Below are 16409 nucleotides of genomic sequence, written 5' to 3' on the forward strand. Positions count from 1 at the left end.
AAATCACAAAACCAAATGTATGTGGTCGCAGTATTATATGGATAGAAAACATTAAAAAAAACTCGCTTGAATGTAAATTTCAATTCCAAGGGGAACTGGGAGATTATTTTTCAGCAACGATAATTTCTTTCCAGGTTTCTTCTCGATAACCAGCAAACGAAAAGAGTTGCGCGCGTGTATGTGTGTGTGGCGGCTGCTTCGATGTCTTCCCGAGGAACCGTATTTCGATGCTGATACTCTCTTCTCTTCTCCTTCTGATCGATCGGCTTTTCTGCGCTCCCTCACAGTTAAAACAAACTGATTGCATTTCAGGTCAGGTCAGGCCAGGTAATGAATCCCTCGATCCCTCGCCGTTCAGCTCGTTCAGTAACGATGTTGTCTTGTCGATGTCCTCAGGCGTCGTGCACAAATTACGTAACGCTAAAAATCCGGATTTTGAACCCCCCCCCCCCCCCCTTTCGTAACGCAATTTCCTATCTCTAATAAACAGAAAGTAACGCAACATCTACCCCCTCCCCCCTTATCGCGTTACGTAATTTGTGCACGTCTCACGAAAAATTAATGGGTTTCACCACCAGAATATCATTTAAGTATGCTTTTCGTGCGTGATTGAATCGAGAGAAGGCGTGGTTTACGATGGCAATTTGGAAGGCAAACTAGAGGAGAATGAACTCTCTGAGTATGAAAATTTCGGCGACTGAGCAATAATCGATTGAAAATTATATAATTTTCGCGATACGAAACATTTTCCGTTGCGCGCGCATACAATATTGGATACGAAAATATCCTACTGATGGGAAAGAATAATCTTCAGAAGCTTTCCAGCTAATTATACTTGATTGAAAAATTACGAAATCAAATGTATTTGGTCGCTGTGTTATATGGTTAGAAAACATTAAAATAAACTCTTTCGCATGAATGTATTTTTCAATTCCCAGTGAACTGGCAGATTATTTTTCAGCAACGATTAGATCTTTCCGGAATTTTCTCGATTTGGCATCTATGGCATCCAAACGAAAATTCTCCTTTCAGTTTGGCCTGCAAAAAACTTTTCTGAACTCTAATCCACCAAATTTGGAGCCCTGAAAAGGATTTTATGATTTTATGCTAAGCTAATATAGCACCCTCTCCTTGGATTCGACGGGTCAGCTGAATGTCCTTGGGCATGATGTGACGCGTTTTGCGTGGATAGCACACAAATTTGTATCTTCGAATAAGCCTCCTGCAGCGTCATAACCGCGGAACTTTGGAAGCGCAAATCGGTTTTGAAGTCATGAGCAATTTCGGTCGACTTCCGATAGCGATGAATTTCACGCAAAGTTCCCGGTCGATAGCGATGTGGCTTCTTCACCTATCCTGCGGCTGGTGCGCTTATCCGAGCTGCTTTCGTGTGCCTTACCACCGAAAGACTAACGAGCTATCTGCTTGGTCCCAAACAAACGAGTCGTAACGGTGCGAGAGTAGAGTAAGAAATGAACGAAAGCAAAGGAAGCGTCATTTTATAAACCATAAAAGTATAGAATCTAAACCCCACCCTTATTATATTCGTAGCTTACCCTGAGAGAGAAACGAATAACATCGAAGTAAGTATACAGTAATGTATTTGAATTCGGACACATTGCGTTACATTTAATACCATACCGCAGCCACAACATTTTCTGCATGTTGAATTAATGCGATTGATTAGTAACTATCAAGAAACTATATTAGTAACTATTAATCGCATAAATTCAACATGAAAAAATGTTATGGCTGTGGTATGATATTGAATGTAATGCAAATTGTCCGGATTCAAAAGCATTACTGTAAAAAAGAGTTAACTCGACTGAAATTTTTTCGGTTCGACCTGCAAAAACGAAATTAAGAACCCCGCAGACTGCAGACTGACTTGTCGACCGGCTGAAAAAAAGTCTGTAGTGTGCGGGGGCTCTAATCGAAGTGTACAGCATAATGCATAGACGTAAGTATGAGCTTCCCCATCTCACATTCCAATAAGATTAATGGGTTTTCAAGTGGGCGCTCTACATACGGATACGAATGATTTCAATAACCAGTTTTCGAAGCTATCATTAAGCTATTGAAACTATTTTTCAACTCAATAAATCATATAACTCTTGGACATTTTATCTTTTGTATGAAATGATTATCATACTGTTCCGTTGATCTGAAGCAGAATGAATCACGCTTGAAGAAGGAATGGATTATTTCTTGGAATTTACTCAGCAAAAATAATGCCTTTTCCCAACAATTGAAAACGACAAACGGTAAACAGTTTCATGAAAGTGATTTCTTCGATATGGGGATATATTCACTACATCATGTCATATATTTCATAATGAATCATAATGAAGAAATCCATATCCATGGCACCTATCGGTATCGAATTATCATCGACAACACGATTTTCGCTAAATGCTCCTTTCAGTTCGGCCTGTAAAAAACTTTTCTGAACTCTAATCCATCAAATTTGGAGCCCTGAAAAGGGCCGTTGATTATATGCTAAGCTAATATAGCACGCTTTCAATAACATAATGTATTTTCTTCAAAAAAAAATGTCAGTGAATGTTTGAGTAAGGGCCGTGGTCTGCTGTTCGACGCAACTTTGTCGCGATGCTCTCACAAGAACGTTGTACGGCACTTACGTCCATTTTCCGGATTCTTGTAGTCAGTTGCTTCGTGTCCTTGGCCCTCCAATTGTTTTTATACACTAGGGCACTGAGTGAGCCAAAGAAATACTCTATTGGGCGGCACTGGGGCAAGTTTGTTGGGTTACGATCTTTCGGCACGAACGGTATCTTTTTCTCCTCAAGATACGCCAGCGTCTTCTTGGCGTAATGGGAAGACGCCTTGTCCGGCCAGAAGACGTACTTCCCATCCGCGTGATGCTCGTTCAGGAACGGCAGCAGGATTTTATCGAAGCACTCTTCTCGATAGATTTGTTGGTTGATTGCCAGACCGTTCGGCTTAAACCAAGGCTTTGATTGCCAGATCGCTTGGCTTAAACCAAGGCTTTGAAATGCCCCGGTCGGAAATGGCGATGTACAACATAACCTTTTTTTTCAAACTTGTGCTTGAACTTGTATTTCACTTCAGGCGGTGTGGATGACTTGTCGCTAGAGTAGTAATTATCATTTCCTGGAATATGCGTTTTGGACAGCGGAAAATAGCTTTCGTCGTCCAGAACGAAAGACATCCCGCGGTATTTTTTGGTCATCCACCGACACTGTGATTTAACCGTCTCAATCTGCTCCTTCGTGTACTCCGGCGACCTAGTCTTCTTCCTGCAGACGATTCCTTCCATCTTGAGGGTCCGATGGATCAATACGTGGGAGCAGCCATACTTCCGACCGGCGTCACGCAGGCTGGTTGCGTCCTTGTTGTCAAACAGCTTCGTTAACGATGTCTTCCTCTGCTTCGTCATTATCGTCTCCGGACGACCACTTCCGCTCTACGTTCAGGGAACCCAGGATACGATATACCGTACTGACAGGTACATTTTCTTCCTTAAAATGTGCCACCGTGAACTTTTTTCCTTGCTGGAAATGCGTTTCGTAGAACCGTACAATGCGTTCGCGGAGCACGTGCTGTTTCGACGGCATCTTTGCTTTGACTAAATTCAAACTAGCAAAACCAAACACGCCTACTGTTTCTGTAGGAGGAGCCCAAAGAGCAATTTTCTTGGAGAAAGAAAATTTTACGCTCTTTATTTGAGTTACTGAAAGGTATTGAAAAAAAAATCTCATTTTTTATTACACCTATATTACACCCGTTATTTAGAACCCCCGCAGCCTACATACGTTTTGTCGGCCGATATTTGGTCTGCGTCCTAATCAATACGGAGAGGTATGCGCACAGCCTCTTGGTACAACAATTGGGCAATGTTTGCCCAATCCGACCAAACTAACGACAATTAAAAAGTTTGCAGTTTGCGAGGGCTTTTAAATAAGATGGGGAACCGATTGCTCACGGACGTCGCTAAAATTAGTGGACATAATTTTATCATGATGAGGAGGAGGCACATACAGAGATTCGAACAATATTGACACACGGAGTTCTATAACTTTGACGAAAAGATAGATTTGGGTCATGTTATCTAGATCTAATCCAGCCAACACATTCCGCATCGGCACATTTAGGTGTCTAACCACCGTAAATAGCTTTCAAATTTCGATCTGGCGACAAGATATACCTTGCACGACCAAACAATATTTGAAAAATCAGCATTGATCCCTACTCTGCAATTCTATTCAGACAGTTCCCATAATATTTTTCCAGGTTGGTTGGCAACAACTCGTTCGTAACTAACGTTCTTTCTGTGTCTCCAAAAATTGTGTTAAAACACTGTTTTATTGTGATTTTTTTTCTCAATTTGAATGTTGCATGCATCAATTTTATGAATCCTAGTTTGAGTGTTATCGAGTGTCAAGGATTTGTGTAGTTTTTAATTTAAAAATCTGTGGTATTGTTGTGTATTGAGGTGGATAGGCATAATTGTATTGATTCTGCCGAATGTGAGTTCGTCATTGTGTTGGACAGTTGCAATTTATTTCGTTCCACTTTCCGATTATCTCGACACTAGTTGAGCCGTCTTGTACACATCTATACACCTAATAGATTGCGTGCAAGTTATGGCACCTTGTACACTACTATACAACCAATAGATTGTGTGCAGGTGTGTGGCTTCCATGTGCATAAACTTGACGTGGAATAAGGAACAAATAATAAGCACCGTCCAATCTGTTTATGAATTGCACGGCAGAGTATACGACGCCTGTGATAACTACTTATATGTATTGACACGAGGTAGGTGCTGTCTGTCCATCCATTTACTCGTCATCTTGATAATCGCCCCCAATAGTATGGAAGATGAGAGCGTGTGTGTTGTGTGTGAGCGGAAAGAAATTGACTCAAATAAATTAGTAACATGTTTATACTGTTTTTCGAGCGCGCATCTGAAATGCAGAAACATAATCGGCAATGCGTGTCGTCGTGTACGTGAAAAGCCCTTTTTTTGCACTCCCGACTGTGCGAAGATCTACCAACGCATAGTCGAGATGTCTAATGATAAACAAGCATTGATTGTATCGCTCACTAACGAATTGAAAACCGCTGTAGCGGGTGCCGTAACTGCAGAAATGTCCGATGTTCGATCTGAATTTAAACAAATAACAACAGCTATTGAAAATTCCCAGGAATTCCTCTCTGCAAAATTTGACACTATTGCTGAAGATTTTCATAAACTAAAATTAGAAAATGAAGATCTAAAGCTTGAAATACTAAATTTAAAAAAATCTCAGTCAGCATTAACAGAAACGGTTCATAAACTGGAATTAAATTCAGACAAAACAAACAGAGTAATGAATGAAAAAAACGCTATATTCATGGGTATTCCTGTTACACACGATGAAGATACAAAACAATTAATCAACAAAACAATTGAATCATTGGGAATACAATTGAAATCAGAATCGATAGTATCAGTATCCAGACTAAATTCAAAAATGACAAATAACACACTGGTACCAATCAAAGTAGTTTTCAAGGACGTAGCAGACAAAGAAACAGTACTCGACAAGAAGAAACAAAAAGGTAAACTGCTATCAACATCAGTTGACCCGTCGTTACTGTTAAATGGTAGGCCAACCTCGGTATCTATTCGCGATGAGCTGACTCCGTTTGGTTTTGAGTTACTCAAGGAATTGCGTGAATCTCAGGAAATATTAAAAATTAAATATGTCTGGCCCGGCAGACATGGTACAATCTTAGTAAAGAAGGGGGATGGCGATAGACCGGAAATTATAAGAAACAGAGACGATCTTAGCAAATTAATAACACGATACTTGAACTTGACGAAAACACCGTCACCAAAAAGAAAACGAACAGACAACAACGCTCTCTAATTTTCTTCGACTAAAACGATTGATTGATAAAATTTTCTTGGACAATCACTACATCAATGACAATCACTACATCAATGACTCATACAGACGCTACAAATTTTTCCCACCTCGACGTAAATGACTTCAACATTAGTTATAAAAATACTGACGGTGACTATCTCAAAATACTTCAATGGAATGTTCGTGGCATAAATGACCTAAATAAATTTGACAGTATAAATTTGTTTCTAAATCAGTGTGAAGTGTCCATAGATGTAATAGTGATTGGTGAGACCTGGCTTAAAGCCGAATTTTGTTGCCTTTATAACATTGTGGGATACAGAGCAATTTTTTCTTGCAGGGATGTATCCGCTGGAGGCCTAGCTGTTTTTATAAAAGATTCCATCAAACATAAAATTATTGACAACCAAAACTTTGATGGATTTCACTATATACAAATAGAAGTTTCAATAAATACTCAATTTTTCGATGTTTTAACTGTGTATCGTCCACCCTCGTTTGACTTTAATAAATTTTATGACTTCTTAGAGAATAGACTAAATTTGTCAAAACAAAGACCATTTTTTATTGTAGGTGATATAAATGTTCCTGTGAATCTGTCTAATAATAATACTGTGTTACGTTATAGCAACCTCCTTCAATCATTAGGTTTCTTGTGTTCAAATACATTCACTACACGTACAGCAAGTAATAACATCTTAGACCATGTTGTGTGTAAAATTATAGACGCGCCGAACATTCGCAACGATACTGTGTTTTCCGATCTCAGTGACCATTCACTGATAGTGTCGTCATTCAAAATGCATGATCCCAAAGCGAAAACTAAATTGAATAAGACAATAATTGATCACAATAAATTGAACGCATGCTTCTCTAATTTCTTAAATACAGTGACTTGCGGAGAAAATGTCGACGAGTGTCTTGCTAATATCTCGTCGACATACAACTCGATGCTATTGGAATGTTCCAGAACCATCTCGGTAGAGGTCAATACTAAGGGTAATTATTGCCCTTGGATGACCTACGATCTATGGAAATTGACAAAAATCAAAAATCGGTATTTAAAGAAATTAAAAAGACGGCCTAGCGACTCCCATCTACGAGAATTGCTAAATCACGTATCGAAGAAGACACAGGTTGAAAAATGGAAGAGTAAAAAAGTATATTTCGAACAAATGTTGAACAGTACGAACCAATCCAATATGTGGAAAAAATTAAATTCTATTCTAGGACGTTCCAAAGAAAAACCCCAAACTAGACTAATTCATAATGGTAGGGAATTTGAAAGCGACAACGAAATATGCAACATTTTTAACAACTATTTTTCGAACATTGGAACTCAGTTGTCCAGCGCAATCCCTAAAAATAATGACAATATTTCTCTTATGAATTCCCAACCCGTCCGAAATACGATATTTTTGTTCCCCTCAACCCAAGCTGAGGTGCTGCTGACTATAAGTGAGTTGAATAGCAAGAAGAGTTGCGGTCCTGATAACATTCCAGTAAGTGTCATAAAAGGGAATTCAGCCGCATTCTCAATTATTTGTTCAGATATATTCAATAAAATGCTGTCTACGGGAATTTATCCAAGGTGCCTGAAAGTAGCTAGAGTTGTGCCAATTTTTAAGTCTGGTGATTCTACGAATCCGAGCAATTACAGACCCATTTCAACACTATCTGTAGTAAATAAAATAATTGAAAAATTGCTTGTGAAGAGATTTCTCGAATTCCTGAATAAAAACAATGTTTTTTACAAGCTTCAATATGGATTCAGGCGTGGGTGTAGCACTACAACTGCCGTCACTGAACTTGTGGATGAAATAATTGAAGGAATCGATCGTAAAATGATTGTCGGAGCACTGTTTTTAGATCTCAAGAAGGCTTTTGATACAATTGATCATAAAATATTATTAAAAAAACTAAATACTTATGGTATCCGAGGAAAAGCCAACGACCTTGTACGAAGCTATCTCTCCGATAGACAGCAATACGTATCTTTGAATAATGCCAAAAGCAACCTGTGTTCAATAAACGTTGGTGTACCCCAAGGCAGTAATATCGGACCTCTGTTATTTCTATTGTACATCAACGATATCGGGAACCTGCCACTTATAGGGACTGCTAGGCTTTTTGCTGATGACACAGCATTGTTTTACCCGTGCTCAGATGTCAAAAATGTAGTTTTAAACATTAAAAAAGACATGACTGTTTTGTGTAAATATTTCCAAGCAAATTTATTGTCACTCAATTTATCAAAAACCAAATACATGGTTTTCCACTCTCCAAGGAAAAAAATCCCCATTTACCCTGACCCCGCAATTATGGATGTTTCAATTGGGAGAGTGACACACTTCAAATATCTTGGGGTTCTGTTAGACGTAAACCTATCGTGGATGTATCATATAAATTATCTTGAAAAAAAAATCTCCTCCCTTTGCGGGATTTTGAAAAGAGTATTCACTTTTGTACCACAGAGAGCTCTAATCAATTTTTATTTTGCATGCATTCACTCTCAACTGCAGTATGGTATAATAGTGTGGGGTCATGCATGCAAAACAAGACTTAAGAAGCTTCAATCATTGCAGAATAGATGCTTGAAAATAATATATAGGCTACCGACTCTACATCCAACTTTGGAATTATACTCTGACAACCCTAATTGTATACTGCCTCTTATCGGACTACGAGAACTTCAGACTTGTAAACTTGTACATAGTGTTATTAATGACAATAAATCCCACCACAACCTAGAAATCCCTACAGCAAACCACCGACACAGCACACGACAAGCCCAGAATTTAGTACGAAGTCGAGCAACGACTAGTATAGGCCAGCATCGCATTCTATTCTATGGACCGTCTCGTTTCAATGTATTACCGTCTGAAGTCCGACTTATCACACGCTCTGACCTCTTCAAAAAGAAATTAAAGGAACATCTAAAATCGACAATAAACGCTTTCATAATTTGAACAACGAACAAGCATAACAATTCCTGTAATAACTCTCCATGTTCACAAATTCTTTCTCTAAGTACGAGTGCCAGTTCTATTCATTGTTAATGTTTTCCTAATTATTGATATTATGTTGTGTTGTAATTATACTTGGATCCCTTAAAAGAAATTTATTTTTCACTGGGATCCAAACATCGTCCCTTTTATGTCTTCCCGTTCACCCTTTGGCGTCCCTTTCTTTGTGTGTTTTGTCTTTTTTTTCAATTTAATAAATGGTGCCCAACTCCAGGAAGCTCATAACAGAGTTTCTTCGAGATGGGGGTGAGCGGAGGGAAGAAAAAAAAAAAAAAAAAAAAAAAAAAACCAGTCTTTGCGACATTCAAAAAAATATTTTTGTTCGCGACACTCTTCATAACAACAATTTCCAACACTTTATCCAACTACCTTCCACTAGCCATAACTATCCGACCAGGAATTCAAACAATTCAAGGTTAATAAGAGCACACATACAGTTTGGTGAAAAGAGGATTTCAATTGTTGGTCCAAAAAATTATAACCAGTTGCCCACTAAATTAAAACAAATTAGCATTCGCAGCCTATTTAAAATGAAACTTAAAAAAAATCTTAAGAAAAATTCTTAAGAAAAATCTCGCGACATTCTTGGTTCAGTAGCATTAGTATGATCTACCAGAAACCGTAACATGTTAATAAAATAAATGTAAATTTAGAGCTTTTTTATGTTTTATACCAGTAAGTCCCCTAAAAGGAATTTCATTCCGCTCATTTTTATTTTAAAAAGTTTTTTGTTTTTTTTTTGCTGTACAGTTCGAGCGGAGATAGTTGCGTCCACGACCAGGGGGCTTTTTCGAGACAAACAAAATCAACAAAATAAGCTCTGTACGCTCCATGCTGAAATTTATGACTCTGCTCTTTATATCAATTCGTACTGGTATTATTTCTGAACATTTTCACTGATTTATTGCGCTGCTTTGCCGTTTCATGCAAAAGAACGGTTCATTTCTATTCAGCGTAAATGTACGAGGCGGAATGGGCATACCTGCTTGGGGCATTATGACCAGGTATTTTTTCAACATAACCTGTAAAAACAGCTGTCAACATTTCTAAACATAGTTGGAAATAGTTAGATGTGGAATCATGGTGCGGACTTATATCTGAACATCCGATTGTAAAAAGTGGTCACAGACCTTGAACGTGGCCACCGATGTAGCGAAGAGAAGTACGACAGTGTTACAAGCATCCTTAGTGCATTGTGTCCCGCGAGAACCACTTAAACGTTATCTTCGTTGTGACCCTTTGCTGTTCCATATTTCTCACCTATTTAATAGTCAAAATCAATTAACCGGAATAGATTGGCTGGCTGGTTTTCGAAAGTATCACCCACAAATCTTACTTCGGACACCAGAAGCAACATCCGCCACTAGGACTAAATGATTCAATCGCGTTGCAGTCGGGAAATTCTACGATTTACTGGAGGACGTACAGCAGAAATACAACACTCCACCAGAAAGGCAATTCAACGTCGATAAAACATCAGTGATTCCAGTAACTATCTTTCTTTCCATAGGAGCAGCAAGGTGCAAGTGCACCAAAAATTTCAAAATCCTAGCAATGCGGAGAAAAAGATGGTAGATGAGCGCAGGGTGCTGAACAAGGAATAACCATTACAGAATATTCCACAGGACACCTAATGTTGCTACTGTGGGACACAATTCAGTTCTCTACGGGTGGCGATAAACGGAACCAATGCTATCGATGCACAGATATTCTCTGTTCCTGATTTGAGCAACGTAAAATTGTAGTCCAATCACGTTGATCACATTTTTATTTTTTGTGCATGCAAACTGAATGGAATCCAATGAAATACACGTAGAAGTTGCAAAATAGAATAAGCTTTCGTTTTATGAACTCGTTACGTTATTCCCCTACAAAAACATGCTTACATGAATCAATAAACATGGTCATATTGCCCCGCATGGTGGCCCATTTTCCCCGTAGTGTTTTCGATCGGTGGAAATGGAACACATTTTTAAAAGTGTAATTTTTCCACATAAATCTTTTTAAAACGTATTCATACAATCTACATCGATCAATAAGATTTCAAATCGTGAGGTTTTAATATGTAGCATAATTTATAGATGTGATTTAGGACGTTTCGTTCTTAGGGGGACCATATTGCCCCTATCTACCCTATGCATCTGGGACCTGAAGCGCTTCAACCCTTTGCAGTCGGAATTAATTTTCTTTGAAAGAGATGGTCTTATCTTTCCACGCTATCAATCTTTCGTTTGAACCGAGTATCGTTATCTATTATTCATAGAACCACTGTGTTAGTTCATGAACAGATCCACTAGACATTAAATTTCGTTAAGAAAAAGCGTAGACTGTTTCATGGTTGAATAAAATGTTGAGTATAATTCCTAGCTGTGGTGTCTGAGAGCAGACAAACGACCACAAAGGGTTAAAACGTATCAGATCCACCCCACCTCTACTTACTCAGAATTCAAAATATTTCATTTATCAGAATAACTGACCAGAACCTCATTGATCACATCCAAACATATTTCGAGCGTATTCCGGATACCCTCTATGATCAGTTCCTGAGTTGAAACAAAAATTCATAATGCAACTCTTCTATGCAATCGGAATTCTATAATTAATTCGATGTAAGTTAAACTAAGTAAGTATGTTACATGAATGAAATCTCGTCAGCATGTCTGAACAATCAGAATGAAAAATCAAACAATCATGTTTTTAAAGCTCATTATGTGATTCAGTGATATATTTGGATTTGTTCAAGGTTTTTTTAAAGTAATAACCCGTGCTTAATTATTTTATTAACTATCGCGAATAAAATAACATAGAAAACCTGTCTTGTTAAAATAACGCTGGACGAAAATGTTAGCATAAATAGGAGCATATGAGACGAGATGAAGTAAATAACACGAACGAAGTAGCTTCGTAGCCACTTGATTGCGCGTTCGCTTACTAAGCGATCGATCGTGAGCTCATGGCCTTCAATTGACCATCTTTGTGTTATTATAGAATAATAACTACGTCCACGCAACAATTATCAGCGACGGAGATCGATCCACGGTGTAACGAAGATCGATTAATCCATACAATGGCTCTGCTCTGCAAGAAACAACGGGCTGTTGTGCTACAAATAACACAACAATGATCATATCAACTTTCTCCGCTGTCCGATCTGTTGAACAATGGAAGAACAGAAAGAATACCCTTATGCCTAAATGGCTACTACTGTGTAATTTACAATTTATAGAACCATAAACATGTACAGTAAAACCTGATTTTGTGCGGTTTTTTTTGTGCAGTTTTCTGTTCTTGTGCGGTTTTTTTGTGCGGTTTTTTTTTGTGCGATTTTTTTTGTGCGGTATATGAAATGAAGCATATTTGACGAAGTTATCGTCCATTCAGTTTTTTTAGATGGTTTATGAAAAGAAGCATATTTGACGAAGTTATCGTCCATTCAGTTTTTTTAGATGGTTTATGAAAAGAAGCATATTTGACGAAGTTATCGTCCATTCAGTTTTTTTAGATGGTTTATGAAAAGAAGCATATTTGACGAAGTTATCGTCCATTCAGTTTTTTTAGATGGTTTATATGCATTTCAGTGCGAAAAAAGCATATTTGCGTCTCAATTATCCATTTCTGGAATCATTCACTTCCTCCCATCAAATGCTCGAAGTTTTTCTAAGTGTTTGCATGAAATGATTTCTAACAGCAACACGTTTCGACATGCAGCTAAAAGCACAAAACAGCTACGCGCAACCGAAAAGGCAAACTATCCCGTTGCAAAGCAGGGAAACCAAATGAAATTGAACGGTGATCGGCGTGGATTTGAGTTATTTTCTTGAAGGAAACTTTTTTATGCGGTCCCTATCTACCGCACAAAAAAAGTTTTTTTCAAAATGTGTACCGAACGCGACTTTTTAAAGCTACTGGTGAAGTTTTTGCACGATTTTTTTGTGCGGCACAAAAAAAGGTTTGCCTGTACATGTACACGATTAAAACCCGGTTCTGTTACAGCTAAAATGCTAATGAGCCTAAATAAATAAAGAAATTAGATGAAAAAGTAGCCCTTTTTTATGAACCTAAATCTGACTCCTTTTTCTTCAAATTGCGTCCCATTTTTACTCAAGAGCCTCGATTTATTATAAAGACTTGCAATATTTCTAGCTTGTAGTAGATTGGTTTTTGTGAGTTCGAGTTCAACAAATGATTCGGATTCCACCGTCTGAGGTGGGGTAGCATTTGAACTGCACGTCCTGCAACACGATTAATCGCCCCAAATAATCGATTAATCGTCACGCTAAAAGAAATAATTAGTTAGACTAATATTTCTCATTTGCTAGAAAGCATTCTGGAATCAAACAATGTTCATTCCGCCTGAAAATCAATTATCATCTTTTACGCTCACCTAAACATGTTTACTCAATTCGCGTTGACGGCATTGTGCCAGTTTAGGGGAGCGTCAAAGATAATAATTGATTTTGAGGATAAAACTGCAGCGGACTTACGTTTTTTTTTCTCTGGGTTTGTATCGATTATTCGACGTAAATTATTCGTTCGCTTCGATTATTGATTGCGCAGTATTCGTTCGTTTAATAATCGATTTCTGTAGGAAGTATTCGATTAATCGATTAATCGAACGATTATCGGGGATCACTACTCTTGGCCTCTTAAGAGCGATACGAAAAGGAAAGAAGACGGCATGTCAAAATTCAAAAATAAATTAGTCAGGCTGGAACATTTAGAGAACAAAAACGCCGCAGTTCGATTAAACGAACTTTACAAGAAATCGCGCAGGATTTTGTTTGGCAAGACGGTAACAACGGCATAAATAAAAACCAACCGCACACAGCTCTGCCGTAATCTCGCAAACTGACGCAAGCGCCAGAGGTAAGAATTTCCAGTACGGGACTTTATGTAAAATTGCATGTATAATCAGCATACGCATACATTGTGAAAATCTGATCTGTACAAAATGTGTATTGTTGATGGGAAAACATTGCCATCGGCTTGATTTTTGAAAAAATGCAGTTTTATTCAAGCTATGCCACCAACGCCAGTTTGTTGTGGAAACAGCAAATTTAATTCGCTGTTTCCACAACCGGTTGGCGTTCATCCATCAAGGTATGTGAGAATCTATTTCCAATTATTTTCTCCAACATGCCGCCGTTGAGCGAAGCATGAGAAAGCATCAGGGAGAAGAATTCACAATAATTATGGACAGCACCGATTTTTCGAATTCAAAATGCAATTGAAACCATCCGTGTTAAATAACATAATGCCGTCCGAAATTATCCGAAGTAAAACAGATACAGTTTACGCGAGGATGTTTTGAGTTTTGTTACAAGATGTGTTTCGTTTCGATTGGAGCATTTAGAAGAGTGCAGCTGTTCACCAAATGCGACATTTACCTTCAATCAACAATCAGCTTCAATTTATCCGAAAGAGAAACTGAACAGGCGAGGAAAGTAAATATCGTCAAGAAGCTTTGTCCCTTGATGCTTGAAGAAAAAAGACACTACATATTAGGGAATCCTTGTAACCAACAATTAAATTGATGAGTTTGAACTATTTAGTTCTAATCTTTATGATCTATATCTGAGAACAGCAATACACTTCAATCTAGAATAAACTTTACTTTAAGATGAGTTTGATTTTATGCATTTAAAGTACATGGTTTTGTGAGCTTCTTAGCATTCTGTGTGTTCTTTGTGCAATTTGGTTGGTTCAGGTCCATCACGGAGAGCAACTACGAATTGTACAGTCTACCCAAGTTCAAGCTCAAGCTCATGGTTTTGTGAGCTTCTTAGTACATGATTTGTAATTCTGAAACAAAATTGCTATTATAAAAGTAACATTTCATGGGGATGGACTGTTTTTGATTAAAATTTTTGGCATGACAAGCTTTTCGGAAAAGTGTTTTTTTTTCAAAAAAGAAGGCATGTGACTTTTATTATGCTAAACGTTCATTACGGAAAATGTTGTTATGTGAAATTTACTGTCCCTGCTCGTTCATCGTACTCTATCAGGACAGATAAAAAAAATCACATCGCATCGCTATCAAATTACGTCACAACATAAGGAAAATGGCGCTTGCGCCCCATCACAGTGGAAATGGCGCTTGTGCCACTCCGTTTTCAAGCTTTCACGAGGTCATTTTTTCACATTTCTGTAAATTTTCACAGTTGTTTGGTAGGATCTGGTGTTCTTCATCGATCTATAACTAAAAACGTAAAATGTCAATGTTGGCGCTTGCGTCACTTTGCGAGATTACGGCAGAGCTGCCTCAGGTTAAAAGTAAACAACAGCTGATATTATAGAATACCCTTATGCCTAAATGGCTACTACTGTGTAATTTACAATTTATAGAACCATAAACATGTACAGTAAAACCTGATTTTGTGCGGTTTTTTTTGTGCAGTTTTCTGTTCTTGTGCGGTTTTTTTGTGCGGTTTTTTTTTGTGCGATTTTTTTTGTGCGGTATATGAAATGAAGCATATTTGACGAAGTTATCGTCCATTCAGTTTTTTTAGATGGTTTATGAAAAGAAGCATATTTGACGAAGTTATCGTCCATTCAGTTTTTTTAGATGGTTTATGAAAAGAAGCATATTTGACGAAGTTATCGTCCATTCAGTTTTTTTAGATGGTTTATGAAAAGAAGCATATTTGACGAAGTTATCGTCCATTCAGTTTTTTTAGATGGTTTATATGCATTTCAGTGCGAAAAAAGCATATTTGCGTCTCAATTATCCATTTCTGGAATCATTCACTTCCTCCCATCAAATGCTCGAAGTTTTTCTAAGTGTTTGCATGAAATGATTTCTAACAGCAACACGTTTCGACATGCAGCTAAAAGCACAAAACAGCTACGCGCAACCGAAAAGGCAAACTATCCCGTTGCAAAGCAGGGAAACCAAATGAAATTGAACGGTGATCGGCGTGGATTTGAGTTATTTTCTTGAAGGAAACTTTTTTATGCGGTCCCTATCTACCGCACAAAAAAAGTTTTTTTCAAAATGTGTACCGAACGCGACTTTTTAAAGCTACTGGTGAAGTTTTTGCACGATTTTTTTGTGCGGCACAAAAAAAGGTTTGCCTGTACATGTACACGATTAAAACCCGGTTCTGTTACAGCTAAAATGCTAATGAGCCTAAATAAATAAAGAAATTAGATGAAAAAGTAGCCCTTTTTTATGAACCTAAATCTGACTCCTTTTTCTTCAAATTGCGTCCCATTTTTACTCAAGAGCCTCGATTTATTATAAAGACTTGCAATATTTCTAGCTTGTAGTAGATTGGTTTTTGTGAGTTCGAGTTCAACAAATGATTCGGATTCCACCGTCTGAGGTGGGGTAGCATTTGAACTGCACGTCCTGCAACACGATTAATCGCCCCAAATAATCGATTAATCGTCACGCTAAAAGAAATAATTAGTTAGACTAATATTTCTCATTTGCTAGAAAGCATTCTGGAATCAAACAATGTTCATTCCGCCTGAAAATCAA

At 37.9% G+C, this 16409-nt stretch overlaps 1 protein-coding gene across 1 annotated transcript in view; it reads right to left on the minus strand.

Moving 5' to 3' along the window:
* Positions 1 to 16409, minus strand: part of LOC129768288 (nuclear valosin-containing protein-like) — a 28289-nt gene that overhangs the window by 961 nt on the left and 10919 nt on the right. The window lies entirely within an intron of this gene.

This window comes from Toxorhynchites rutilus, chromosome 2 (genome assembly GCF_029784135.1).
Source record: "Toxorhynchites rutilus septentrionalis strain SRP chromosome 2, ASM2978413v1, whole genome shotgun sequence".
NCBI lineage: Eukaryota > Metazoa > Arthropoda > Insecta > Diptera > Culicidae > Toxorhynchites > Toxorhynchites rutilus.